This window comes from Pseudorca crassidens, chromosome 1, assembly GCF_039906515.1.
Source record: "Pseudorca crassidens isolate mPseCra1 chromosome 1, mPseCra1.hap1, whole genome shotgun sequence".
Classification (NCBI taxonomy): domain Eukaryota; kingdom Metazoa; phylum Chordata; class Mammalia; order Artiodactyla; family Delphinidae; genus Pseudorca; species Pseudorca crassidens.
In genome coordinates this window covers 49,413,498-49,440,072 of record NC_090296.1, presented here as the reverse complement: position 1 = coordinate 49,440,072, position 26,575 = coordinate 49,413,498, and the positions used below count along the sequence as shown (strand labels likewise).

Here is a 26,575-nt window from a genome sequence, read left to right as displayed (position 1 = left end):
TCAATAAGGGAAAAAGAGAATGTCTTTGTTGACACACAAGTACATAGTTATACTAGAAACGAGCTTAGTGTCTTGAAGTTCCTGAATTTCTAGCCTAGGCAGACTAACAAGTTCAAGTCTGTGGGCACCTTGCCCTGCTGAGCTGAGAAGCAGTGGCTTGCCCTAAATTTTTAAGAAGAAAGCACTTGGCAAAATAGCTATGAGTTCATCATTTCTCTTCTAGAATAACAATATTGTAGGATGTGTTTAGTTCCATGGAGGTGACATGGTCCTTTAAAAGTATGACTCTGAGTGTGAAATTTTCTGAGCCAAATCTTATCTGTAGGAAACCTTCTCTCAATTTAGGCATTCAGAGAATGGTAGGCTCAGTTAAAGAAGGTCAGACTTACGTTTTGCATTCACAAGTCAGAGCTCTCTGGGCCGTTTTAGAGCGATTTGGAGGAGCAGAGGCACGATCTATAATCAGCCTTAATCCAGAAATGGGTGCGGCAGGGGAAGAAGTGGAGCTAGCATTGAAGCTCTAGAAATGACTGGCAGCTACCTTGGTACCCACATGGAAGTGAGGCTGTGGTGGCTGAGAAATGGCATAAACCTCAAGTAACTTTTTTTTTTTTCTTTTGCGGTGCACGGGCCTCTCACTGTTGTGGCCTCTCCCGTTGCGGAGCACGGGCTCCGGACGCGCAGGCTCAGTGGCCATGGCTCACGGGCCCAGCCGCTCTGCGGCATGTGGGATCTTCCCGGACCGGGGCACGAACCCGCGTCCCCTGCATCGGCAGGCGGACTCTCAACCACTGCGCCACCAGGGAAGTCCTCAAGTAACTTTTTGAAGTGTCCTGGACATTAAAGTTATCTCTACATTACCAAGAGCAGGCTACAAAGCCACAACACCTGGACATGTGAGCCAGGGGGCCGATAAATGTGTCTGGGAATGGGCCTAGCATTTGGGTTGAATTGGCCAACACTGCTTGAAAGGGAAGAAACAGGAAGAAGTCTGGATCCTCTATGGATCCCTAAGTCCCCTGAGCTTGTTATGATGGGCAATACAAAGGTGGAGGTGAAGAGACCAGCTCTGATGGGAACTGACTCCCTGGCCAAAGAAAAACATTATATTCGCTCCCTTACTTGTAAATACTGATAAAATACTGAGAAGTACTGATAAAAGTGCTTTTACTGGAAAAGCCCTGTCTGCATACTCCTTATGCTCACAAACACCACACACCTGTGCCTCTCAGACACTTCTTTACAGTTCTTATTATTTCTCCCTATTATTTGGTAATCTAAAAAAAGAAAGAAATCATCAAATAAATAGATCACATTATTACATTAGGAAGCAGACTTTGGAGTGCAAAAAAAAATGTAATGCTTTGGTTACTAAAATGAGTGCCTTCACTTAGACAAACGATACTTGGGCCAAAATAAACATTAATTAACGTTGTTCAGAATGTTTAGTTGTAACTCTGATATTGTCACCTTCTGTTCGATAAAATTTATTGCTAAATCATGAAATCTCCTTTTGTACTAGTCACTATGTCGATCCAGTTGCATCTTCTTCATCTGCAAATTTGAGTTGCTAATAAAAAGTGAGGTAGAAAATACAAGTCATATATCCTTGGGATAATTGTGTTTACTCTGTCCAAAGTGAATATTAATTATCACGATAGAGTAATTTACATTTCCTCTCTTATTGATTGCCTCTTATCTTTCTCTCAACAGCCTTTCCATCCATTTCTTTTCTCATGAAGCTTCTTCTGGTTGGAAATTTACCAAATTTCACCAGGTAAGAAGTACTAAGTGTGAACCTGTAAACCTTGTTTCAAAAGAACCCCAGTTTAGGAAATCCAAAGATGGTGTCAGCTTTGGACAAATATCTAGAATACAAAGTGGGAAAGATCCATCAGGATTCCCAATCATTTTGGAGCAGTGGTTCTGAAAGTGTGGTCTCCAGACCAACAACATCACCATCTCCTGGGGAACTTGTTAGAAGTGCAGACTCTCAGGCCCTTTCTTATGCTTTAACAAACCTTCTAGGTGATTCTGATGCACCTACAAGTTTGAGAACCACTGTCTGAGATAGGTGTCATGGACCAAAGGTACAGAAAATGTCTCCTCTGGATTGATGGGATTTGATGGATTTGATATCTCTTCTTCCTTCCTTTTCTCCATTGCCTTTTCCTCCTTTCTGCAGGTTTGTCCATTCCTCATTTAGCAAGCCAAAGTTGGCTCTGCAAAATCATACTTTCATTACAAACACACTGTTTTTATGACAACTTAAATGCTAGTATGAGACTCCATCAAACTAAGTATTCAGTAGAAGTTATCAACTAATTAACTGATTTAAATCCTTGTTTAGCTTTGAGAAGGAAAGCTTCTGCAAGTCACAGAAGACAGAGTTATAAAAGGGTGCCCATTTTCTAAGGTGGTTGCCTTTTATACCTGGTATCCATAGGACATTCTTTTTACAAGGAAAGTTAATATTTTTATGTGGGCTGAAGGTGTTGAATTGTTACAGCTGGAGTCGTTTGCAAAGGATTGTGTTGTCCAGAAGGAGCTCATGTTCTCGTGCAGTGTTCAGAATATGTTTGAGGTCTATACATTATCCATTACCTCCAATTCCAGTAGCCAGTCTAGATAGCTGCCCAGCAGCTATTTCATGTCCAACCTTACTATAATTTGGTGTAACCCTGGGGATATTTATGAATTATCTGCTAAATCTAAAAAAATGTGAAGGAGGATGCTGTCATTCTGAAATCATTGCTAAATGCTGCCCCCATAATGCCTTTGCTTAAGATACCCTTCATTTGCAAAGATACACATGGTTTATTCTCTATAGCATGTAATTTCTTCAGCAATTCAGCAGAGTCTCTAAGACTCAGTTTCCTTATTTGTAAAGTGGAGCTAATAATCCAATTACTTGTTAGTATTGTTGTGAGAAATAATGAAGGTAATTCAGGAGCACTTAGCACACAGTGCCTGACAATAAATCTCAGCCATGATTAAGGATAATTTTATTAATAGAATTGAAAGTTCAAAAATGTCACATCAGCCCTCATCCCATTAAAAACAAGCACATAGGGAAGAGATCAACTGTCTCTCCCTTGCATGACTCTACCACAACTACATTGTATTTTATGTGGAGATTTGTTGCTGTTGTTTTCAGCTCCCTGTTTTCTGTTCTCCTAGTTCCTTGGCCGGTGCTGGGACTCTAGTATGGGGCTAGGGAGAATTAGGAACACGATTAAGTGTAGAAATCCATCATCCATACCCCACCTGTAGGACTAGGAGAGCACAGAAGAGTGGCTGTGATTAGCTCTTCTAATACCCACCAGCCCTTTGGAGCAAAATCCAAAAGTCTAGCTGGATGACCCATGTATATGCATCAGAAAATCAAAGGACCTGAAGAGGACCTTGAAAAGTGATTTACCTCCCTAACCTCCGTTTAACATACAAAGCAAAGGATGCATCCAATTTTTATAGATTTCAGGAGAAGGGAATTTCCCTAACTTTTCATTAAATGCTAATATAGATAAATAAAAGTTATATATAATTATGAAATCTCATTTTGGCATAAGTTTAAATATTTCTTAGAATATGCTAGAAAGACCCAGTTCCATCTATGACAAATTACCCCTTAGATGGCTTTGGCGAGAGAAGGGATGCAGAGATAGGAGAGGAGATTCTCGGAAGCGAGGTATGTTAAACATTAGTATTACGTGAACGTCCAGTAAACAAGAGATTTCTGAGATTGAATTAGTGACCTTTGGCGAGAGAAGGGATGCAGAGATAGGAGAGGAGATTCTCGGAAGAGAGGTATCTAAAACATTAGTATTACGTGAACGTCCAGTAAACAAGAGATTTGTGAGTTTGAATTAGTGACATGGAGAAATGAGAAACATCTGGAATCTGTACTTATTTTGCTGGTCAGAAACACAGTTTTGAGATCCTTTGTTGAATTGTTGACTTTGTAAAGACTTATTAAAAACAAATGTCTAAGGTGACTGCGAAGAGAACGTAGTTGAATTCGGAACACAAAGTCCTTAAAGGGAACGCCTCCATTTCGAAGAGTTTTTACTTGCCATCAACTAACGCTTAATGCTGTCTCCTCAAATGAATCCTTTTGTTCCATTTCAACACACACTTGAAGAGTCAAAGGCTTACAGACACATTTGAAATTTAATAGTACCTTTTTGGAGAGAGAAAGGGGACTCGTTTTCTTCATATTCTTCAGTTATTTTATATGATTCTTCCATAGCCACCCCCTTCCTCCCCCATACAAATAAATATCTAAGAAAAGGGGATCTACCTAGATGCTGGCCCTTACTTTTATTATGGACACAGCTGAGATTTACAAATGAGGTTGTCTTCCTCTTTGGTTTCTGAGGAAGATTAGTTCTAGCCAAGGCAGACCAGGGAGTACAGCAAGGGGTTATTGGTTAAACCCCACTATGTTCTCAGATGATGCTCTCATGTGCCCTTGCTGGGGCCATAACTAGTCACTCACTAGAAGGAAAGCAGGTGTTCCAGGCCAAGGAGATGATCTTGTGTTGGAATTCTGAGGGGACCACCTCTCCGAATTATTTCCTGCCGATGCCCTGCCATGGCTTTTATCACCGCTTCTGCCTGTATGAGGCAAGGGAGAAGGAGGGAGGGAGGAATGGTGTAAAGGGACAGAGGAAATGTCTTGAGGTGTATATTCCAGGAATACTCACCTCCCTCATCAATTTGCTACTCTCCTCATGTACTTTTCAAAAAAGGAAATGTTGTGAAGAACCAGATCTCAGGGAGGCCACAGAACGGAATTGTACATTTGGCATCACAAGCTGTGCTAATGGAATTCTGGTGTCGTACTGAACTCCCAGGATGGTGCTGCTAAGCCAGCCTTGCGCTGGTCGTTGTATTCAGGTTACGGTAATAAAGGCAATCCCCATGTCTCCTACTTTTTTATACTCAAGGTATTAAATTCAGGAGTGTGGATGCCCTTACTGTACAGGAGGCAAGGTGGAGGGCAGATGACCACTTGCCAAGACCATCATCCTCATAAAAGAAGCAAAGGGACACCATTTGAGGATCAGACCACAGGTCTGGCCGTTTCTCTAGCCAAGTAGCCTGACCCTAAAATGACAACTAGGGACAGTTGTTGTCGGGGGTGGGGGGGGGGAGGGAGAGGGGAGATAAGGTTGCTTTCTATGAGGCATTCCCAGAATCCCACAATATTTAGCTATCGTTAACTTCATATCCTCTTCAACCTTTTTTTTTTTCTAATCGGAACATCTCTTTGGATAACAAGTTTCCATAGAATTACTAGCCACTGTGTGACTGCATGATTTTTTTCACTTATGCAGAACTACCTTTACTAATCTTTGGGGAAGGTCCGTGCTGTGTTCACCCTGCCTTACTCTTTATGGTTTTGTAAACATCAGTCCTTTCCGCTTTCAGCCTTCATTTTTTCAGACTGAAAGGTGTCATAAGTCCTCCCTCACCACAGGTCCTATCTAGTTCCCTCTTCTGGACATGCCCTGGAGTTTATTGCCCGAAGTATTCCAAGCATAGAACAGAGTATATGCGAAAATAGAATATAAATATTCACAGAGCCTTTAAAAATACCCCAGAAAAAGAGATCTAAAAATCTCTCTTTTTAGATTTATATGCATTTTTTTATTACTAAAATAAAATGTAAACCTGTTGCTTTTATGTAAGGCCAATTTGGATTTTTTTCATCATGGTCCAGAGCATATAAAAATAACTCTTTTATGGAGAGGTGATACCCCATTGGTCACCCTGAATGGCTACCAGGAACAGGCTTATTAGTTCTACTTTATTGCTGAGAATGGCTTACATTTTTAATTTTAAGATTCAATTTATTATTTACATTTTAAAATACAGCTTACATTTTAATTTTAGGATCCAGAGACAGTCTAAAGTAAAAATTTGGAGGAAAAGAATTAAGGTGGATTAGTGATTCTACCTTATCTAACGAGATGATTTTTTAAAAGACAGGCTGTGACTATAAAGGTGACCTTGTCTGCACTCCTAGGGCATCAGAGTTTTTGCATCAGCTGGCGGTGGTGGTGGAGGCACGTGGCTTTCAGTTTCTCCCAGGGTGCTCCCCTGTGGAGGGCAGTGGGATTTCCCTTCTGGGGCCTCCAGAAGTGAGGGCTGTAGGAAAGCGTCCTCCGTGGACTTGTGGGATGCCTACCAAACTGTTTCCTTGTTCACCAGATTTACAGAACTTTCGGTCATAAAATATTTTCTTTGTGAAACCCTCAGAGATTTGCTTTCCCTCTTCACCACAATGGCAGGAATGCAGAGCTTTCCCATGATTTTTTAATGGGATTCAGCTGCCCAAACTGCAGTGCCTTCAGCTATGTCTCTGCCTCATTTTTCATTTGCAGATGCTAGGAACTAACACTCCCTCTCTCTCTGTCTCTCTCTGTCTCTCTCTGTCTCTCTCTCTCTCCGTGTCACACCCAGCAAAAGCTCATGGACATGAGCTGCATCTTTATGAGCATGGACCAATCAGTAGGTATTCCCAAATGGAGCAAATGTCACCTTATTTCAGGCAGCTTCTGGTCTGGTCCCACATTCTATAAGAAAGTAGATGTCCCTTGGAGACACCTGTCAGCACCAGGCAGCTGGCAGCGAGTGGGTGTGGCCATGAGCCAGAGCAAGTCCAGCTTGAGCCCTGTGGTCAGCAGTGAGGAGAAGAGCAGCCCACAGACTGGAGACCAAGGGGAGACAGAACAAGCCAAGGATCTGAGCAAGCCTGGCATCCAAGACTGTGGAGAATGGTCCATAGGAAGAGTATCAGGGTCTGCAGGAACCAGAGGGACAAGGCATAAGGAAGCACAAAGCAAGCTTATGTGCCAACATTGATGACAGCATTCTAATCACTTCCTGCTTCAGGATTTCTCCTCCTTCTTGTAGTGCAGACAGCAAACCCAGTATAGGTGGGAACAGGAACTGGGATGGGGAGAACAGGCACAAGGTGTTGAATGTATCTCTTAGTGACATCATGACAACACAGAGAAAGAAGACGTCTTTAAAAGCACAATATGGGGCTTCCCTGGTGGCGCAGTGGTTGAGAGTCTGCCTGCCGATGCAAGGGACACGGGTTCGTGCCCCGGTCCGGGAAGATCCCACATGCCACGGAGCGGCTGGGCCCGTGAGCCATGGCCGCTGAGCCTGCGCGTCCGGAGCCTGTGCTCCACGACGGGAGAGGCCACAACAGTGAGAGGCCCGCGTACCGCAAAAAAATAAATTAAAAAAAAAGGCACGATATGAACATTAACCTAGTTTGCCAAGGCAATTCACGCCGACTGAAAATTCCTCTGTCTTCTAGCCTCACACATGCCTATCTCACCTCTTTTTTTGAAGTAGAATGCTTTCAAAATGTTTTTATCCTATAAAATTCAACATATGACCTTTTATGACAGAGCTTTTCTGGTCTCCATAAGTGAGCATCACTCAGTATGTCCTTCCAGCCCTGAACTCATGTCCTCCGTCTTTTCTTTGACCCTCAGCATGTTGTCCCTTGGCCCAGTCCTCAGGGTTTCCTTTTTCCCTCATCCAGAAAAACCTCCTCTGTCTTCATAGTCCTGATCTGGGTGCACTGCAGACAGGAACTGCCCCATAGCAAATTAGTTACTCTACCATCGTGTCTGGTATGTTGTCATATGGAAATGTCGTATGGAAAACAGGTCCTGGTCCTGATTCCATCTTTCACTGGCCATGTTAGGCAAATCCCTTCCTTTCCCTGAGCTTCTCCTGCCTACTCCTTTGAGCTGTTGTAAGAATCAAATGAAATAATGGAAGGGGGAGGATTATAAATTTTAAAGCACCACAGAAGGCATTCTTACAATAAAATGTGGATCCTTGGCTCACGTTGTGGTGGAGCTGAGCCTCCTCCAGTCATTCTTTCAGCTGGTTGGTGTAACCCCTGGTGAAACAGTGACCATTGTCACTAAGTGGCATAGGTTTCAGCACATCCTTTGTTTCTTCTTTGGCTTTCACAGGGCAGTTGCACCTGCCATGAACTGATACTTCTCGGAAGGGATGGGGTGGAAAGACATATAGCTAAAAAGAGTTGGGGCCTCTGATTAAATGATACATCTTAGGAGTCATTTTGACTCCTCCAACCCAGAAAAGAACAACCACAAGTATGGCAAAACCCGTAGTAGAAACAGCCAAGAGCCTAGCACCGTGGTTCTTATCGTTTGAAATTTCCACTCATCCATGTTCCGTCTCGTAGTCACCATCATTGAACATCAAATTTAACTGAGGTCCTACTATTTTGATTAAATTTCAACACACATTTTTGCCTATCAAATATGTGCCAAGCCCTATGCTAAGTGTATAATGGTGAGTAATTTACAGATTCTTCCTTAAGAAACTCTCGTACAGATAAACACACACGTAAAAAAATAATGTTCAGGGCTTCCCTGGTGATGCAGTGGTTGAGAGTCCACCTGCCGATGCGGGGGACACGGGTTCGTGCCCCGGTCTGGGAAGATCCCACATGCCGCGGAGCGGCTGGGCCCGTGAGCCATGGCTGCTGAGCCTGCGCGTCCGGAGCCTGTGCTCCGCAACGGGAGAGGCCACAACAGTGAGAGGCCCGCGTACCGCAAAAAAAAAAAAAAAAAAAAAAAAAAAGTTCAATGTGATCTTTGCTATAGGGGAGGTATATTCAAAGTGCTGTTGGGGTATAGAAGAGGGAGCAACTCAACTAACTGTATGGAAAGTTGCAGAAGAGGTAACGTGAGTTGGTACCTCAAGGATGAATGGAAGTTGGTTGAAGTGAGTACGATGCAGTAGTTCAGTACAGGAGCTGTGGGTCCACCCTGACTGGTTCAGATCCTGACTCTGCCACTTCCCAGCTACATAACTTGGCTTATGGACTTACCTTTTGATGCCTCGGTTTCCTCACCTCTACAATAGGTATGATACTAATAGAGCCTACCTCAAGGGTTATCGTGAGCAGAAATGAGGTAAGGCACGGGAAGCCCTCCGAGCAAATTCTGTCATATGATTAGTCACTCAAAGAGTAATAGCCATTATTGTTGTTATTATTGTTCTTTACTAAGTGAACAAGCAGGAGAGAGATTCCTGGAGCTCTTAGAGACTTAGTCTCTTAATTTACAAGATTCATTATCATTCATGATCATTATTATTATTAATAAGAATAAAGCTAAAATTTAAATGCCATGCCCTAGACACTTTATATATGTAGCTTGACTTAATTCTTGTGATAATCCTGAGAATCAAAAAGTTTACACTGAAATATCAATAGCACCATAAAGAATATGAAATGAAAAATAAGTTCATAAAGGGTGGGTGAAAGAGAATTACATAAGGAGGGATATTAATAACCTAACATAAGGAGGCAAAAGTCAAAGGGATTTCAGAATGGTGGCTTTAAGCCAAGTGAGGTCCCTGGTATGAGTTTGTTTTTGTTTGTTTTCATTTTTGCTTTGTAATTTTCATTGTTTCTTTGTATGTTCATTGCCTCTAAGCAAGGAGTACCCTTTACAATTTGCTTCACTTCTCACCACTCATCTCATGCCCAGCCCTGAGAACATTTGTGACATGCTAACAAGAATCTAGAACTTGAGTTGGGCAATTGCTCACATTCGTTGAACGATGTTTTCATGCCAGGCTCTGTGCTAGGTGCTTACAGACACATGATCTATATAACATCCTAAATGAGGTATTATTGTCCCCAGTCTTTGGGTGAAGAAACGCGTCAAAGAGAGATTAAGCCTTTAAAGAAGGACAGGATCAGAGGCAATAAAGCAGGAAAGTGCATGACTTGCTCTGAGACCTGTTCTGCTGGAAAGGAGGGTCCATATAGGGGAGTAGTATGAGTTTAGGTGGAAGTGGTTGGATGACCTTGAATACCACGCTTAGGAATTTGAATGTGGCTACAGGAAGCTAATAAATGATAGGTTTCCTTTTCTTCTCTACTGCTTTATGAAAACTCACCTACAACAAATATATAGGCTACCACAGGGTTCACTCTGAAGTGGGAGGGGTGCCAAGAAGTCCTGAAGATGTTCGTTTCTCTTTGCAAAATGCCCCACTGTACGCAGGGACAGTACTTCACCTCTCATGCCAACAGAAGGGAGGAGGGACCTTCCAGTAAATATTCTCAGTTGAGTTTTCTTCATATATTTATATCATTTAAAAAAAATGACGACCCAGCTTCCCTCCCTGGGTTCCAATCCTTGAGATCTGATGTTTAAGCCTTACACTGCAGAGTGCCCTCAAAATCAAGAACACATTCCTTAACCTTTGGTTCCAAGAAGTTCTTCATGAGGTTGCTCCTGATTACCTCTCCACCCTCAACTCCCTCCACTCCCATGATGTATCCCAACCATACTGATCCTACTAAGACCGATTTTCTGCAAAAAAAAAAAAATCTTCATCATGCCACACACCACCCCCTGATCTCCATAATGCTTTGCACTTTGGGGTATGACTTCTCACCAGAAATGTGTTTTTTGTCTACTTTAGACCGTAAGCTCCCTGATGGTAGAGGTCCTTGTTCTCTACTGATTCCTGCATCTGACATCCAAGCACATAGTCAATGCTCAACAGCAGTTTGTCAATGAATGAGTAAATGATTAAATGAAGAAGTGTTCTAATCCCCTGGTCCTTACTCACTGTGGGACTCTGGTCTTCAGCTTGTTAGTGGGTTTTCCTTCTCTAATTGTCTACCTGTCCCTAGACCGCACCACCAGCTTGGTCACTGATTTCCACGTCACTCTCTCAGTCTAACGTATTCCCCACTCCATTCACAATCTGACACATGCACACACTCACCACCACCAAAAACAACAACAAAACTTGTCTTCTGTCTCCTTTCTGGTCGCCTCCCTTTGCCAAAACCCATTGTTACCTGTCAGAGTTCTGTTACCCATGAACTGTTCCTTGGTCTCACAGATCCCATTTCCCTCTTAAATCCAATGATTACGTTTCAGTGGACTCGACTAGAAAAAAGATACAGGGAAGGGAACCCTAACAATATCTTTTTTTGTTTTTAATTTTATATTTTATTTTTGACTGTGTTGGGTCTTCGTTGCTGTTCACAGGCCTTCTCTAGTTGCGGCAAGCTAATAGGGTGCTCTTCCTTGCGGTGCATGGGCTTCTCATCGCGGTGGCTTCTGTTGTTGCAGAGTACGGGCTCTAGGCGCGTGGGCTTCCGTAGTTGTGGCATGCGGGCTCAGTAGTTGTGGCGCACAGGCTTAGTTGCTCCGCGGCATGTGGGATCTTCCCAGACCAGGGATGGAACCCATGTCTGCTGCACTGGCAGGCGGATTCTTAACCACTGCACCACCAGGAAGTCCCCCTAACAGCATCCTGATGTTTTGGCATAGTTGTTGGCAGCTCCTGGAGTAAAGGGGATGTGTGTGCTTATTATTATTATTATTTTAATGTATAGTTAATTTGAGTTCTGTTTTATTTATTTATTCATTTATTTTTGGCTGCGTTGGGTCTGTTGTTGCTGCGCACGGGCTTTCTCTAGTTGCGGTGAGCGGGGGCTACTCTTTGTTGTGGTTCGTGGCCTTCTCATTGCGGTGGCTTCTCTTGTTGCGGAGCACGGGCTCTAGGCACTCGGGCTTCAGTAGTTGTGGCTCACAGGCTCTAGAGCACAGGTTCAGTAGTTGTGGCACAGGGGCTTAGTTGCTCCGTGGCATGTGGGATCTTCCCGGACCAGGGATCGAACCGTGTCCCCTACATTGGCAGGTGGATTCTTAACCACTGTGCCACCAGGAAAGTCCGGGATGTGTGTGCTTATAGTATGTGTGCGTCTTTGTGATATAATGACCCACAGCTGGGAATGGTCTGGCTAAGTCTTATGGAATGAATAGCCTGGGAAAAATGTGGATACATCTGCCTGCCCATTGGAAAGCGACAGGCCCTAGATGGGCAGTCCCAGCTGTAGGGGCTCAGGAGTTCTGCCCAGCAGACCAAACCTGATAGTCTAGTGCTAGTAATAATAATGTTAACAGCCTAATTGCTATCACCTATGTGCGTTCCCTGTGTTCCAATCACTGTGCTAAGTTCTTTACATAGGTTTGATCAACTATTTCTCACATCAACCTAATAAGTTGGGAGCTCTTATTACTCCTATTTTGTAGGTAACGAAGCTGAGGTACAGAGAAGCTAAGTAGCCTGCAAAGGATCACACAGTAAATGATAGAGCCAGGATTTGAGCCCAAACATTCCAACATCGGAACTCCACTCAGTATGGAATCGTTCAAAGCAGGTGCCCCATGATCACTGAGAGTTAGTATGTGGAAGCAACACACGCATACACACAGACACAATTTGTTTTTACAATATAACTCTCACAGCTGGGGAAAACGGAAGGCTCGTTAGGTCTTAAAGAATATGAATGAGTAAAGAGAAAGGATAGTTAAAAGTATCTCTCAACAGGCTGTACTTCTCAGCATGTTTATAAATTTGTAAATGCATTCCATTATACATATAGGGAGAACCATGGAGCACAGGGCTGCCACACATGGTCCTGCATGCGGAAGGTGTTCCCTGGAATTGTTCAGTGCACACACTGATCAGCTTTACATGGTGAGCCCCCTGTGCCCATAAATTAATATAGGGGCCAAATGGAAGCCTATTATGGGGCTTGAGCTAGTGTGGACTTAAAAAACGAAATAGAAGAAAATGTGGAAATGATAAACCGACTGTCACAGGACCATGAAAAGCAGATGTGTATCCCAGTGTGGCTGCAGAGTCTCTCTGCCACCACGCCTTCCCATTCAGCTGCTATACCAGTGTACCACTTAACCTGCCACTGTGTCCCACACACATCCTTCCATACTGCCCAGGCCGCATAAATGTTTCTCCTTCCTCCTCAACCTCTCCCCCATCTTTACTTACTACCCTCTTCTTCAAGACCTAGACATGCACCCATCCATCATTCATGCATTCATTCAACAAACATTTTTGGAGCACCTACCATATACCCTAGGTCCTCAAGTAGATGCAGAGTGACAAAGATGAGTATGGCATCCTCACCGTCAAGCTGCTCCCAGTTTAGAGGGGGAATTAAACAAATAAAGCAAATTCTCTCCAGGAAGTTTTATAATCATTCTCTCTCTTTTTTTTTCCCCCAGCTAGAGGAATTCTCATGTTTTGGAAGCATTTCTTGTGCATATCCTTATGGATTAAGTAACAATTTGAAACACTTAAAGCAAAACAAATACATTGTAGAGAAACAGAGAAAATATTGTGAAAGCTGTAAATAAGTAGTTTATATGTCTGCATCTCTTCTGGGTTCATTTTGTAAGGAGGCAATAAAATGCTAAGTTAAAGCTCAATTTGGTTTTCTCCAGATACTTGCCAAATTTTTGACATCACATGCTACTGTGTTTCCAGGCTTCAGGAAGTCAGTTGAGCAAAAGAAAATTATGCTCCATTCTAGCCTGCAAATGATTCCTATTTTTTCATGAAATGTGTGAGGCTTGAACTAGACAGCTATACATAGTGTGAAAATAATTTCATCCCCAAAGACATAAAGTAACAAATTATCTATGGAACCACAGCAAGCAAAAGACTTTTTTAAAAAAATCCTCTGCTATGAATATGAAATCCCAGCTGGCCATGCATGTTCCATTTGAGACGAGAAGGCTTATCTTAATAGACTGTAAGCTCCTTTAGAGCAGGAGCTGTGTCTTATTTATTTGTCTAGCCCAAGCATTTAGCTTAGGGCTAAGTAAGTATCTGCGAATATGTTATACTACTGATCAAAGTGGAAGTCTGTGTCATTCTCTGATGTCTTGTCAGACTCCCTAATATTATGGAGAAAGTGGCATTAGAGTTTTTTCTGTTTGGGTTTTTTTTTTTTGCAGGGGTGAGGTCGGTGAGCAGAAAGGGAATTGTTTTGCTTTATTTTTTTCAATTGAAGTATAGTTGATTTACAATGTTGTGTTGGTTTCAGGTGTATAGTAGAATGATTCTTTTTCCGATTCTTTTCTATTATTGGTTATTACAAGATATTGAATATAGTTCCCTGTGCTATATAGTAGGACCTTGTTGTTTATTTTATATATAGTAATATGTATCTGTTAATCCCAAACTCCTAATTTTCCTGCCTACTGCTTTCCCCTTTATAAGTTTTCTATGACTGTGAGTCTATTTCTGTTTTGTAAATAAGTTCATTTGTATCATTTTTTTAGATTCCACATATAAGTGATATCATATGATATTTGTCTTTCTCTGTCTGACTTACTTCACTTAGTATGATAATCTCTAGGTCCATCCATGTTGCTGCAAATGGCATTATCTCATTCTTTTTATGGCTGAGTAGTATTCCATTATGTGTGTGTGTGTGTGTGTGTGTGTGGTGTGTGTGTGTGTGTGTGTATACACACACACATACCACATCTTCTTCATTCATCTGTCAATGTTTTATTTTTGAGCTATGTCATATTCCAGTGGAGACCAGGATGAAATCAATGACCTTGTCTATCAGGATAGTTTAGATATTGACCCACTGATCATCCCATTTGATGAGTAGGGCCATTGAATGATCTTATCTTCCCTGTGATCAGCACTCAAAATAATTGTATTCCCAACTGTAGTACACGTATTACCTTAAAGTTTTGCTGTACTTTCAACTCAGGAATTGTAACCAACCCCTTCTATGGCTCTGGACCTCACATCTCTTCTAAAGGCTGTGCAAAAGCTACAAGCCTTCTCACCACCCTGTACTACTGCAGCGCTGTGCCCTGGTCTGGATTCCCTGTGAGATCCATGTAAAAACAGGAAGTGGCTTCTGAAGCCGTGCTTGGTCGGAATAACACAATATATATGTCATCTCACCTTCAACAGAATGTAATCTGTAATGTCACAACCCTCTTCCTGTCCAACTTGGCATTGGCATTTTGTTTGACTTGGTGGCGAGAAATATAAAAACACTTTGGGAAATTTTCCTTGCAGAGCACTTGTTAAGGGAGCTTGGTTGCTTACGGGAAGTTCATACTGCTTAGCATGTGTGAAATGCCCTTCAGTCCATTAGTGAGAAGGTTCAAGGCAAAATAAACACATTTCATTTTGACCATATTTAGAACTCACAATAAAAAGGAGTAAAAAGATAAGCTGATGGAATAAGGAAATTTTTATCTCTATATTCCACACATATTTTTCACTTCCTCCCCTTTCCTGTAATAACTTTTTAACATAATGGCACTCATATACATTTTTAGAGGATTTTCATTTTATTATGTATTGAATTACGTAGTGCCAGTAAATCCATAGAAATTCTCATTCCCCAGCTCTTACAATTTGGCTATAAAGATTCAGAAAGAAACCGAGACATTAAGGAGAAGCCAGGGGCTACAGCTGCAAGGTCTTATATTTGTTTATGTCATAAACGTCTTCATTTGCCAAACCAAAATTGTTTAAAATTGTGGTATATCATGTTGGTCCTCGCTGACTGCCTTCAAGTGTGTGTTTGGAAGAGCATCGTATGGTGGCCATGCTCTGAGTTCCTTTCTCCACACAGGCACCAAATCCTCTGAATTCTACCCTGTCATCCACCAGGGCAGGTGGGGACTGCCGCATCATCTCTATGCCAACGTTCTTCTAATGACATAGTGACAAAGGGGCCCTTATTCATCTGAAACAGACTCCTCAATTTTAAACATAGGCATTCAGTGGTAAAAGGAAGGCATTTTTTTTAAAAAAAGAAATGTTTTGTTAAAGATGTATATCACATACTCAAGAGTTGTCGTTTTCTAGTTCCTGCTTATACATTATTTCTGTTTTCCTATTTTTTGGTCCATCACAGGGAATAAATGTGGTTTTTCTTCCTGAAGAGTTGAAGAAATACACTGTCCATTCTGAGAGTCATGGTTAGATGCCTCCTACAAGCCAACTCTTCCTAAAAGTAAAAAATATAGGGCTTCCCTGGTGGCGCAGTGGATGAGAGTCCGCCTGCTGATGCAAGGGACACGGGTTCATGCCCCGGTCCGGGAAGATCCCACATGCTGCGGAGCGGCTGGGCCCGTGTGCCATGGCCGTTGAGCCTGTGCGTCCGGAGCCTGTGCTCCACAATGGGAGAGGCCACAACAGTGAGAGGCCCGTGTACCGCAAAAAAAAAAAAAAAAAAAAAAAACATAAATATAGGGCTGTTATTGGATTGATTTTTGTTCTCCTCTTGTTTTTCCTAATCCTCCTGCAAAACAAGTTACAGTAAGGTAGAAACTAAGTAAACTGGCACGCGGTACATGAAAGACGTCAGGTGTATTTGGGCTTATTCCTCCAGCATTATATAAAACTGACCTTTATACCTGCTTCTCCTTCCTGTTAAGGCTGGATGGTAACTCATGCATTTTTTCACTCATTTACTTAATTTATACATTCATTCAAAGTTCTAAATGAGAACCAATTGTTAGTCAGGACATGAAAAAAATAGAAAATAGTGACGATCCTTGCTATTTCCTTGGGGAGACGATATCTACATGCATGAAACAATTTAATTCTAAGATTTATTTAAAGTGTGTGAAATTTACTTGTAAAAATAATACTAGATGACATGTATATAGTGTTTACTATGTGCCTGAAACTCTTTGTGTTTTTTATATATTAATATGTATATTAATCCTCACAACAATCTTGCCAAGTTGCTTCTATAATGATCCCATTTTACATGTGGTGAAACTGAGGCATAGAGATGTTGACTAACTAGCAGCTAGTAAGTAGCAGAGCCAGGATCTGAATCCAGGTAATCTGGCTCCAGAGTCCGGGCTCTTTGGCCACTGCCTATCATTGCACATACATTTTTTTTTTGAAATAGGAACGACTCATTATTTAATCATTTTTCTGAATCATCTGCAGAGAGGCGTTGATTATATTTAAAAATTCAACCTAAAGGATGTATAAATATACATCATGTTAGTCATGAATTTTTAGTTTTTAAGCTTCTAGATAACACTGTTTTCACATTTTATTGTGATTAACATTTGTGGAAAAAGAAGTAAGGTACAAGATGCTCAGCCTCTATATAAAACTTATATAAATCAAGCCATCAGAATTTTACTTATTTCTTTTTGCCTCTGTTTTTATAGTCTGTGACTGTTAAGAGTACATATAAATCACATTTTTATTTAGGGGGAACCGGGCACATACATTTTATGTAGAATGAAAATGTTGTAGCCAGAGGTCACTCAGGGAAACTCTCAGTGGAAGAAGATATGGTGCTTGAGCAGAACCTTAGTGATGGTGTAAGGTTTAGGCTATGAAGAAGGTAGAATTGGACTTTCTGGGAAGCAAGAACAGCAGGAAGAAAAGCTGGGATTTGGAAATGATTATAGCCTGATAGGAGGAACGACTGTCTTGCACAATGGTGTGAGAAGACTTTTATAGGGAGCCTTGAGCACCAGGCTGAAAAGTTCAAACAAAAATCCACAAACAAGTATAAAAGCAAAGAATTGACTCATTCGTGCATTCATATAATTACAGCACTGGAAGGGACCTTGGTGAGCATCCATTCCAGCTCCTCCTTTTATCATTGTAGAATCTGAAGATCCAGAGGTCACTCCCAGTGTCACTTACCTAGTGGTAGAGCTAGAACAGAGCACAGCTGTCCCGACTCCTCGTTTAACATCATTTCCAATGTTTCAGGCCACTGTGGGAAGTTCACGGGGCAGAGGCATTTGGTTCAACTCAGAAGGAAGAGAAAGAGGCAGGGTGACCTGTGAGGCAGTATTGCAAAATTCAGGTGAAGCACAAGAGGCTCAGTGGAGATGGGAAACTTTTTGAGAAAGGATTGAGGGAATTTGATTGGGTATCACTAATAAAGGGATGGAAAGTGCCAAGGTGCCTCCACATTGGCATAACTTTGAAAGAAATAGAGAAATTGGACAGAGATGTCTCTTGGGCATAGAGATAATCAGTTTAGATTTAGCACCTGTGAGAGCAAGGTGACCTATTATACCCAGTCCATGTGGGATCTTCTGTAACGTGATGATCAGATTCCAAGGCCGTCTGCAATTTCTCCATTAAGCACTTGCCACCGTCATTACCATGTGAGCAAGTCCTTGCCAAGACCGTGAGATGACATTGAACTCAGTCTTGCTTCTATTTGGTGGTTTCTTCTACTGCCAATCAGCCTCCTGTGTGTTCACTTGCCCCAGAGGCTGAACAGCAGAGGGGTAAATAGGGTCAGCTCTAAATACAGATGGCCTGTGTTTGAATTCTACTCTACAACTCTTTCCTTGTGTGATTTGGGCAAATTGCTTCACTTCTTGGTGACTCAGTTTCCTCATCCCTAAAGTGACACTGTGATCAGTACTTGCCTCCTAGCAATGTGAATTATTAAATGAATTAATACGTGTAAAGCACTTAGAATAGAACTCAACATGTGGCAAACACTCAGTAAACAGTACCTCTGATAGTGGCTATTCCGTGATTCATCTCTGCTCCATTACAGTCTCGGAGGGTTTTTTTTCTCTACAATAGCCTGGAGGGCTGGAGTTCTGCCTTCCCACCTGGTACCTCATTCTCTGTGGCTGCTGTTGTAACCTTAGCATGTTTCATTCATCCCAGGCATCGCCCTCTGCTTCTCCAACAAAGGTCACCCTAGGCCCCCTGCATTCTTACCACATCTAAGTCCCCCATCCAATAAACCACGTTTTCCCCTCACACAGATACAACTCAAGTTTGTTCCCAGAAGGGGGTGAGGGGTGACAAGGACCCCTTTCTCCATTTTCATGCAATCTCACAACGTAAAATTGTGATTAGGTCCATCCAGCTTTTACCAAAGATCTCTCAGATTAAGCAGATCACGCTGTTCTGGAGTTCATCTAGCTAAAGGTTCAAAAGTAAATTCTCTGTTTCTGAAGCAGGACTGAGAAGGAATTAACCTAGGGGCAGGAAGGGAATAAAGACGCAGACCTAGTAGAGAATGGACTTCAGGACACGGGAAGGGGGAAGGGGAAGCTGGGACGAAGTGAGAGAGTGGCATGGACATATACACACTACCACATGGAAAACCGATAGCTAGTGGGAAACAGCCATATAGCACAGGGAGATCAGCTCGGTGCTTTGTGACCACCTAGAGGGGTGGGATAGGGAGGGTGGGAGGGAGACGCAAGAGGGAGGAGATATGTGGATATATGTATATGTATAGCTGATTCACTTTGTTATACAGCAGAAACTAACACACCATTGTAAAGCAATTATACGCCAATAAAGATGTTTAATAAATAAATACATAAAAAATAAAGCAATTTTTTTGTTGAAAAGAAAAAAGCAAAGAGAGAGGCTGCTGGACTGAGATTCAAATCCAGGCTTACTAGCTGTGTGACTTTGGATCATATAGTACCACTGACTCTTGGTTTCCTCACTTATGGAAATAGGACTGTTAATACCTATTTTGCTTCTTGTAAGGATGAAAAGTTATAAACTTTTGGAAAGTGCAGTACCTGGCACATAGTAAATGCTCAATCAACTCTGGCTCTTGATACTGTTATTATTATTATTATTACTGCCATGACTTCATCATCCCCCAATTATGAGTATACCCAACGTTTGAAAATATAAAGATTTTTCAACAAAGTGAGATCTTGTTTTTGACTTTCATAACTCAACCACGTTGTGCCTGGTGATGACAGGCAATGTCCAACATTAGAAGGCATCAGCGTAAAGTGGCAGCAGAACCAGAATCTCTTTGCTTTGATTTCATCTTGCATGTTGGCTCTTTAGGCTGGAGGTGCCAATGGCAGGGCCACCAGCCAAGAATTTCAGCCTTCTCTGTGAGGCCAGAGAATTTCAATGCCCTGGGGTGCTGAGCTAGTACAGAAAGAGCTGTTTGAGGAGACTCATCGCTACTATGAGGTCTCAAGTCAATATGGTGATACTACTGCCTACCTTATTTTTCCATAGTCTTTATAAAGATATCATAGGCCACATAGTAGTTGTAGGCATTTCTGAGAGCTCCCTGAGGTACATGAATAAGCTAGACATGAAAATTTAAAGCCTTTTGGTTTCCTCTGCCACTGAATTTTAAAAGTAGAGTGAGATGACCTCTCTAGAAATACAAATGATGTGACAGTGACACCCCCAAATCCCTCGGGGGCCCTGTGCAAATGATACCTGTCCCTGTCCATGAAGATAAACTTGAGGGTCCTTCTAACCAATTTGAACTGCAGTGGCATTCTTATCCCTCCTCTGTGCAGTCAACAGAAAAAGGCAAAGTTTAGGTTTGCAGCAAAATGGAAATTAACTCCCCTGGTCCCCGCTAGTCAAGGGCTGTTTGGGTTAGAATCCTAGTGCTCTATTTTTCATGCAGAGTATCTTTCTTTTTTACTATGTTCTCTGGCATTTTTACTGTCTATATTACTCTGTTCTCATCTAATTTGATCTTAAACATTTTAAAAGATGAAGTTGCATTAGATCCTCACAAAACTAAGCACAGGGAGAAGTTTAAAATAAAGATGTTCTACAGGTCTCTACTTGGTTATGTAACAAAAATTATAAATTATAAATACAGGGGGCAGAAAAGCTGCCCTCTGATGAAATATTTTCTAAGATCTGCAGGAATAGGACCCAAACAGGGATTCTAGTTCTCGCATTCCCTTTTAAGTCAAATTTTAGTGGAGAGCCTTAGATCTTCTAAAGCTACTACTGCCCCAGCCTGCCCCCCATCCCCACGCTCTGATTTGCCATGTCTGTGCCTGTCACAGCTCTCACTTGAAAGGGTTCTGACCAAGCTAAGCTGTAAGGAACTAAGTGGAAGGGTGTAGAGAAGCTCTACCGAAAAGCCAGAGAACCAGACTCAGAACCCAGATAGGGAACAAAGGAAGCTCACAGCCCAACTCTCATGTCACATAAACAGCTTGGCTCAGTCACCACCATCACCACTAGGGACTACACACCGTGGCTGGTACTATTCACTGAACAGAAGGAACCCTAAACTTTCCAGGCTTCTCTGTGCCATTCACGCAGTATCGAAGCGCCCAGTGGGAACACCCAATTGGCCTCCCACCAAATACACAGTGGTGATGTCCCCAAACACAGGAAAGGGATTCAGATGATGGGCAGCCAAAAAATGATGTTCACTTTCCCTTCCATCTTCCTCTGCCTGCTCCCATTCTACCTTAAATTTAGTAAGGTAAACTTTTGTTTCAAAAAATCTTTTTTTCATCTTTATAGCATTATTATTCCCATTTCACAGATGGGAAAACCAAGCATCCTAATTAGAACTGCCATAACAAAATGCCATAAACTGGGTGGCTTAAACAAGGAGCACTTATTTCTCACAGTTTTGGAGGCTGGCAAGTCCAAGATCAAGGTGCCAGAAGATCCAGTGTCTAGTGAGAACCTACTTCTTGGTTTATAGATGACCACCTTCTTTCTGTATCCTCACAAGGCAGAGAGAGCTCTGGCCTCTTTATCTTCTTAAAAGGGGCTCCATTCTCAGGACCTCATCTAAACCTAATTACCTCCCAAGGGACTCACCTCCAAATACCATCACATTGGTGATTAGTGCTTCATGTATGGTTTTTTGTTTGTTTGGGATTTTAGGGGGACACAAACATTCAGTTCCCAGTACCAAGCCTCAGAGAGGTTAAGTGACTGTAGAAGTTCATAGAACAGTATTTATCACTTCTAGATTTTTGTTCCATGTTTGGGTTTTAAAACACTACTACCCATTTTGGTTTGTCTTTTGTATTTTTGTCTTGTTGGTTTAAAAACTGTTTTTTGTTTTTGTTTCGCCAGTGGAACCTCTTTAAATTTTTCTAGCGAAACTTACAAGAAATCTCAATTTCTAAGGCAGAGAAAAGCAGAGCTGCTTGGGTTGAAGTATAAAGGAGAACAGAAGACCATCTGCTGAGACTCACAATCCTAGTTTCAAACACACAAAGCACCACAGAGTTTGGAAAACTGCTGTTGCTTCTCTCAGTGAGAGAGGTCAGTCATTCCTAGTCCATTTCCTGTCACTGCCCCTCTAGCCCCGGACTCAGGGACAGGAAATAGCTCTGAGTTTAAATAGAGAAGTAACTGTTCATACCCAAATTTGTCCATGGCTGCGGTCCAGCATTTCTCAAAACATGTTCCATAGAACTCTTGTTCGTCGGGATATTAATAAATAATAACTGAGAAAAATAAAAACGTTTTGTCAATGTTGAATCTCTCACCTTAGCTAAAATGTATTGAAAACAATAAAAAAATTTTAAATGTTTCTTACCTACGAGGAAGGACTCTCAGACAGTATTGTGACACTCCAAAGAAGAGGTACAGTGTCTAGAATTTTCCACATATTTGACCAGAAACCTATTTTTTTGAATTGCATTTCTTAGGGCCAGTCTCTGGAAATTTTTTGACTCAGTTTTATCTTTTAATGCCTACTAAACATTTGGCTGTTTTTGGAAGCAGGATGAGTTGGTTCTTACCCAGCCATTTGTCTTATAAGAATTCTTGTAATGTTTGTAAATCCCAGAGGAATTGCTAAATTCACTCAGGAAAGGTAGACACCTATTTGATCCCTTATGTCTGAAGGAACGGGTTTAGGTATCAGCATTTCTCTGTCAGGTAAGGGTATAGACAGTAGCTCAGAAACACTCAGAAAAATCTTAGACCTGGATACTCTCAAGATAGTAACAACAGTTATTACAATTTGCTAATTAACAGAGGTCTGTAAAGTGCAATTATGAAAGGCAGTGAGGTGAAGGGAAATTTGCTTTCAGGTTCAGTGTTTTTAAATCCTGGTGATTATTTATCCCTCAGAGGAAATGGAGGTGTCTCCAAAGGTCTGATTCAAATGCAAGAAGGAACCAAAATTCTGGAAAAGCAATGATTTAGCCCGGTGGAAGGCCTTGAGCTGCCCAGGGCAATCTATTCCAGGTGGATGTCTGTGACTTATCTTTTTACTTCCTTGAAGTCAAATGTGTAACCTGATTTGTAAATGTCTACAGTCCCCTATGCCTTTTGCTTCAGATGAAACTTGCTCAGCCCGGAATCTTATCCCTTCCTCAGCCACATCTTTATCTCACCAATTCATTTCTTACCTTAGATAAATTGCCTACCTAATGTGAGCCTCAGGGTTTTATTTTTAGTATAAAACTGGAATAAACCTAACTGCTCTGTCAGCTGTCAGTTCTGAGGTTGTGTTGAGAATCAATCATGTTGATCAGGACCAAGACTAGCCTATACTACACGTTTGTGCTAATTAGAAGGCATCCCCTCTGGAAGTAAGGCAGCCTGCTGGCTCAGGCTTGGCTAGTGGCGTAGGCTAGATTTCAGCCCCATGCTGTACAACCTGCCCAATTGTACATCTTCTATCCATAAATGCCAAAGAATTATGTAAACTGAAAAGTGCTTTCATTGGACAGTGTTATAGAGCGGTCAGGGGCAAGACCACAAGGATCTGGGTTCATTGCTGGCTCTGCCACAAAAGCTGTGTGACCTGGGCAAACTCAGTGACCTCTCTGAGCTCCAGTGTCCTCATGTATAAGAATGGGGATGACAGCATCTCAGATTTGAAGATTAAGTGAGATCATGCTTGAAAATTACCCAGAATATAGTAAGCACTCAATAAATGCTATTACTATTATTATTATTTAAAGCATAGAAAAATGGACTTTTAGACATTACTGTCATTTTTATTCTAACATAGATCCTACATTCTAGACAAATTAATCTTCTTCTCTATGTAACAATGTACATTGACCAATCTGCACCTCTCCCTACGCTGATTCTTACTGGAAGCAAGTCACTCTGTGAATCCATAGCTCTCCTTTCACCATTCCCTTGGTATTTTCCCAATCACATATATTATTCTACAGTATTGTTAGAGACTAGTTAATATCTCATGATATAATGGTAAATTTTAAAAAGCAAGGTACAAAGTTGTATATTCATGACCTCAATTTTATTTTAAAAAATTTAAAAAATATGTACCCAGGCAGTCCATTCTTTACACAAGCTTAATATACATGAATTTCAGTTACCGTGGGTTGGTTAAATAACAACAGTCTCTCAGCAACCCAGTTCAGATTTCAGTTACTTCAGCATATTATCTGTGAGTAATTGCATAAAGTGTAACTTCACGGCTAGCAATTTAGTCCACAAATCACTGTGTAAATGATGCATATATTTCAAGATCAGAAACCAATCATATCAATTCTTTCCAAGTCTGTCTATCACTGGCCACTGCACATCTGTTATTCAGTTCACGTACAGACAGCAAAGTGTGTGGTTGTGTTGCTTCCTTATCTCCCAATGATAGATTTACATGGCATTTTTTTAAAGTGAAAAATTGAAGAGGAAACTGGTTAAAAATGATGCAAGTGCAGCACAGAAATGAAAAGTGGTAACAGTGGATAAAACTTCTATCAGTGTAACTGGAGTTATAGAAGAAATGTTTAACCATGAGATGTTGACACTGATGCTGTTTAAGAGACTGTAGATATGGCCCCAGCCAGAGGAACTTAGGGAAGGTGAAACTGACAGAAGTGTACAAGAGGGAGAAAAAGGATGGAAATGTCCCAGAGGAAGTGATGCTGGCAAAAAAAACCCCAAAAAACCCGATAACAAAACTTTACACTAAAGGAATTCTAAGAGATATTTCACATTATTGACAGTGCAAAGGATAAAATGTTGGAAGCTGATCTAAACTAGAAAAGAGTATGACAATTTGCCAAGGTATAGAAAAAATGACTGCTCTATATCATAACTTACACAATGAAAGATAGACAACCACTACTCAAACTGCTTTTGCAAAGAAATAAAACACTTTAATTCTGTGTTTCTAATATTTTAAATTACAGAGTACTAAATACAGATCTTACTATTTCTATTTCCCTGTACCTTTATAACCAACAGTAAGAGAGTTTTTAATGTTTTGACAAAAAATGCTAAAGGTCAGAGAACACTTGAGTTTTCTCCATTGATTATGAAAATGACCTTGCATGGTTTCAATTTGCATGGTCACTGTTACAGTCATATACTGTCATGCAAAGTGACAATTGCCTGTACTTATATCTCCATAGAAAATAATGACTAGATGAAAGTGCACCAAAAAGTAAACACTGGTATTAGAACTATAACTGATTATAACTTTCGTCTCTGAAATTTTCAATATTTTCCAATTGTTCTAAAATTAGCACAGATTGCTTTTATAAACAGAGAAGAAATTATTAACAAAAAAATTGGTTTAATTCCCTGGAGCCCTGAACAGTGTTCTGAATACCTAATAGGTGCTCAATAATATTTCTAACCCATCTCTCAAAAACCTGCCAGCAATTGCTGGGGGAAAATTACCCCAAAAGCAGCAAGGAACACATTAGATGATATTTAAATACATGTTAAGAAATTTCATATAAAAGTCTCTAAGGGGGCTTCCCTGGTGCCGCAGTGGTTGAGAGTCTGCCTGCCAATGCAGGGGACACGGGTTCGTGCCCTGGTCTGGGAAGATCCCACATGCCGCGGAGCGGCTGGGCCCGTGAGCCATGGCCTCTGAGCCTGCGCCTCCAGAGCTTGTGCTCCGCAACGGGAGAGGCCACAACAGTGAGAGGCCCGCGTACCAAAAAAAAAAAAAGTCTCAAGGTGTTCTGCTCATATAATTAAAAATTAAATTTTTCTTCAAACAACATAATAGTTGAGAATCAGAGGACTCTAAATCATGATGGTTCCAGTTTCGGTTTCCATAATAACTTTAATTCAGCCTGAGTCTTGACACATTTCTTTGGATTACAGCAAATGGGGTTAAGTTTTTAATCTATGTATGCATAGAAAAGCAAAGTTATGATTGTTGTGGAAACCAGAATTTCTATTTCTTAAATATTGTTCATTAAAAACTAACAAATTATCACACAAATAATTTTTTTAACGTATTGTCCTTCGTTTATATATGAAGTGCAATGGAAGACAAAATTTGTGCCTTCCTGGTTACAGTACCTGACTTTTTTTTTTTTTGAGATTTCACTCTCCAAGTTAGTTCAGGCTCAGGCATAAGAGCTGAGGGATGTAGACAGAGGTGACAGGTATATAATGCCATTTCTGTCACTCAGGTTACACAGCGCATGTTGTGGTTTCTACCTAAAACACCTTTTCGTCTCCCATAGAAAAACTGTATTTCACCGCATTGCCCTCAACTTAGTGGGACATCACTGAGGCCTGTGTCACTACACCGCCCCCTCCAGAAGGAGGTGAATTGGGCAGAGGAGAGCAGCCAGAGGGGCTCTAACGTGTTGCCAGCAAATCACTCCAGATTTTCCCTTTTGACAAAGAGGTTTTTGTAGTATAACCTCTAACCCCAGGCAAAGAAACTCCATCTTCCATCTGAGACTGTATCATTCACCTTTTCCTAAAGAATGTGAACAAGTGAAAGCACAGACAAATTCTAATTTCAAACTATATCTAGAATTTTTAGCTTTCCTCACCCCCAGCCTTTTTAATAAACACCCGTCTCCTCCCATGTTTACTGAATTTTACGTGTCACAATTTGGAAATAAATGACTGTTTGTAGAGTTGTGTCTGTACCAGCTGACAGTTGGCTGCTGCACATAAATTCCAGTGCCTCTCAAGGCTGTTTCTTCAGGTCCCTGCCCTCAGT

The 26,575-nt window shown here is 41.3% G+C and overlaps 1 long non-coding RNA gene across 1 annotated transcript in view; it reads left to right on the top strand.

Annotated features, from left to right (window-relative positions):
• The window catches only part of LOC137223700 (uncharacterized), a 278,143-nt gene that overhangs the window by 196,822 nt on the left and 54,746 nt on the right, over window positions 1-26,575 (top strand). The window contains exon 6 of the long non-coding RNA XR_010942998.1: window positions 1,714-1,777. This is a non-coding gene — a long non-coding RNA (uncharacterized lncRNA). The remainder of the gene's footprint in view (window positions 1-1,713; window positions 1,778-26,575) is intronic.